Genomic DNA, 3,997 nt, shown 5'->3' with positions numbered 1-3,997 from the left:
AACAGAAAACACACATATACTTCTTATTGTGTACCAAGCAGCATTCTGAATTCTTTTACAGGTATTTAATTTTTAATGTGTTTTATTTTATTTTAGTTTTGTTTTGTGTTTGAGACAAGGTCTTAACTGCATAGCTCTGGCTAGCTTGGAACTTACTGTGTAGACGAGGCTAGTCTTCTGCGAAGCAGCAAGCACTCTTAACCTGTGACTTCCTTTATCATCCTCCCAGTCTACATTGTAGTTATATATAATTACTATTAAGTGTAGAGGTTCAGGAAAAATTACATCACTTGTCAAAGATCTAACGGGTAAGCAGCGAGGCTGAGCAGTCTTGCTCCAGGCGTATCTTTAAATATATTTAAAAATTAAAACAGCTAAGGAGGGGACTGAAGAGAGGGCTCAATGGTGGAGGACACTTACTGCTTTTGTAGAAGATTCAGGTTCAGTTCTCACCACCCCCATGGTGGCTTCAACTACCTGTAACTCCAAAGGTATTAGATACTCTCTCCAGGTCTCGGTTCCCTCCCCAACATGGCATACATTCATATAGACATACACATAAAACAAAAATAAATTATTTTTGAAAAATAAGGTTAAGAAAAAGCCCATACGCCGGGCAGTGGTGGCGCACGCCTTTAATCCCAGCACTTGGGAGGCAGAGGCAGGCGGATTTCTGAGTTCGAGGCCAGCCTGGTCTACAGAGTGAGTTCCAGGACAGCCCGGGCTATACAGAGAAATCCTGTCTCGAAAAATCAAAAGAAAAAAAAAAAAGAAAAAAGAAAAAGCTTATACTTTAAAATTCCTGTTGAGTACTTTGGTTTTAAAGTCATATTCTGTTTTCTACCTGGGGAGAAAGGGAGCAAGGAATGCAATAAACTGCTGGCCTGGAATTCAATCCAAGTGACAGACTAGACCAAAAAAATAGTTTTTCCCTTTGGAAGGCTGAAGATTTGCAGTTGAACCTGACTCTCTGTGCCTTTCTCTTTCCTCAAGGATAAATTTAGCCCTATAAGGATGTCTAGGCCTTAATGGAAATAGACTTGTGTTGATTCTGCCTAACAATTAATTGGCTATGACCAGAAGTCACCTCAGGCTAACCTGACGCTCTATATTCTCTTGTGGCTCAAACTTGAAAGTACTCATGTGAAGCAAGGAGATTGGTATTAAAGTAGGAAATGAAGAAGACTGTGGATATTTATGTTTGAGACAAGGCCTCATGTAGCCAAACCTGGCCTCAGAATAAGTACCTAAGCTTGCATGCTTGGGCATCACACTTGTGCAGTGCCCAAGAAGACCAGAAGAGGGCTTTAGATCCCCAGGAACTGCTGGGAATCAAACCTGAGCTCTCTAGAAGAGGAGCCAGCCATCTCAACTACAAAGCCATCTCTCCATCCTCTGACCTTGAGCTTCTGATCTTCTTGCTTACACATATGAGCCACCACGCCTGTTTTATGTGATGATGGCCATCATACTCATCCATGCGTTCTAAGCAGGCATTCTACCCAATGTACTACATGTCCGGTTCAGATTGTGGATTTCTAGACAGTAAAAGGAACACATTCCTTTAAAAACTAATGCAGAAATCCTTTAGGGTTGGGAATATAGTGGAGCAAGTGCCTCACATGTGCAAAACCCTAGAAATTGATCCTTAATAGTCAGTAAATGACTCAATTAATTAAACAGTTGGTATTGGAATAACTTTAGTACCATCTGTCCAGAGAATATTTGTCTTGCTCAAAAGTATGTCACTCTGATTGAGTAAAAACAGTAAGAATGATTTACAAGCCAAATTTAATTCTGAGAAGATAGGTGAGTTTATTTTGTGCATAAGTATTAATATAGAAGGTTTTGCATAGCAAAGAGAAGTACGCAGATCACAGTGGGGCGTATATTCTTTTATGTTACTTTGAGACTGGCTAGCTATGAACTTGCTGTGCAGAGGCTGGCTTTCCTGCTTGCCTCTCCAGTGCTGGGATTGCATGCCAGTGCCACTATGTCCAGCTAAGACTGCACTTTGAACTGTGGAAATGACGCCATGAAAAGTGGATATGAATGCTAAACACTTGTGTCCATGTGTGAGCTCGTGTGTGCTTGCTTGTGCAAGCGGAGGAAGCAGGGGTCCTGCTCTATCATTTACCCCTTATTTCTTTGAGATAATGTCTCTCATTTAACCTGGAACTAGTTTGGCAACCAGTAAATCCAAGCACTTCCTGTCTTTCTTTGGCCCCTTCAGCACTGTGGCTACTGTGGCTTTTTACATAGGTGATGGGCATTCAAACTCATGTCTCCATGCTTGCTGAACTAGCTATCTCTCTGTCCCCTCTAAAACCAATGATTCTTATACAAAGGGATAGGGAACCCCAAAAATATGTCTGAAACCAAGAATCATCTTGATGCACAAAGGAGCACACTAACCAAGCAAGCGGAGCTCAGCAAGGCAATTTTTTTTTTTTTTTGGTAAAATGTATGTGCCAGAACCAAGACGAAGCTAGAAAGCACATTTGGCCAAGACTGTATCTATCTTTTATCCCCAAAGTAGTCAGGGACTGCATCTCATCTCATTGGTGGAGCTTAACTCGCACTCTGATATAATTGGTTAATTGGCACAAAGGGGCGGTTCAGGAAATTTTAGCCTTTTCTGGGCTAACTAGCTTTGATAGAAAAAAAAAGTTTCCTGCTGGGCATGGGGGTTGCGGGGGTGGGGTGGGATGGGGGTGGGGGGACACACCTTTAATCCCTTAAAACTAGGATCTGTTTTCAGGTTCTTTGAAAGTAGTTGGAGTGTCTAGGATTAGTGTGAGGTTCCTCGGATATGACTTCTAGATAGGAAGAGAAATTTTAGGTTAAAATAATACTTATTCATTTTATTTTTGTGTCTGTATTTTGCCTATATGTATGTGCTCGAACATGTGTGGTGCCCAAGGACGTCAGAGAGGTTACCAGATCCTCTGGGATTAGAGTTACAGATGGCTATGAATGACTATATGGGTACAGGGAATTGAACTCATTCTTTTCCAGAGCAACAAGTGCTCTTCAAACATCTCTCCAGCCACTTTTGGTTAAAGTAACAGTGAGCCAGTCTCTCAAGACTATAGCTAAGTACTGTAGTGACCTACAGTCTAAAATCTTAGCTCTGGACATTATTTTCCTTATCAAGAAAATCGTGGTGGGCACGGAAATGCATGCTGCTAATCCTAGCACTTGGGAGGTGAAGGCTTGCACATCTCAGCAAGTTTAAGGCTAGCCTGGTCTACATAGTGAGATCTAGGCCAGGCGGGGATACATAATAAGACCTGTGTCAAAAAAGGTGATGGGGCTCGCTCACTAGTGAGAATAGTTGTCTAAATATAAATTTAAATCCAGTGTTTGGAGTGCGATTCCTTGGACCACTAACAAACCAATATTTTAAAGGTTTTTGTTGTTATACTTGCCTACTAGGTATGTAAGACCTGCATATGGACCAAATCAAAATTAATCATTTTGTACTGTCAAAGGCCAGTTGAAGATCGAGACATCAGAAGTCACTTGGACTTGAGACAAACCTCTAACATCTTCAGGCTGTGGTTTTGCTTGGAAAAATGTACTATGTTGACCCCATCCCTCGCTTTTTAAAGATTTTTAAAATTTATTTATTTTATATGTGTGAGTACTGTTGCTGTCTTCAGACATACCAGAAGAGAGCATCAGACCCCATTGCTGACAGTTGTGAGCCAACATATGGTTGCTGGGAATTGATCTCAGGATCTCTGGAAGAGCAGAGCTCTTAACCGCTGATCCATCTCTCCAGCCCCACCCTCCTCTTTGTGGATTGGACATTGGTTAGAACTCACCAGATGGTGTCTTCATGGAATTCCTGAACAAGAGAACAGGTAATGTCCTACAGTTACAGAACATTTCCAGAGATGCTGAACACTCTCCCGGAACCTAGTTAACCTTGGATGTCAAGGGAAGAAGATTCTCCCTTTCTCTGACCATGAGTATAGCCTTCCAAGTATGG

The sequence above is a fragment of the Grammomys surdaster genome, unplaced genomic scaffold, assembly GCF_004785775.1.
Source record: "Grammomys surdaster isolate TR1022 unplaced genomic scaffold, NIH_TR_1.0 343, whole genome shotgun sequence".
In the NCBI taxonomy this organism is placed as follows: domain Eukaryota; kingdom Metazoa; phylum Chordata; class Mammalia; order Rodentia; family Muridae; genus Grammomys; species Grammomys surdaster.
This window is presented reverse-complemented; position numbering follows the sequence as displayed.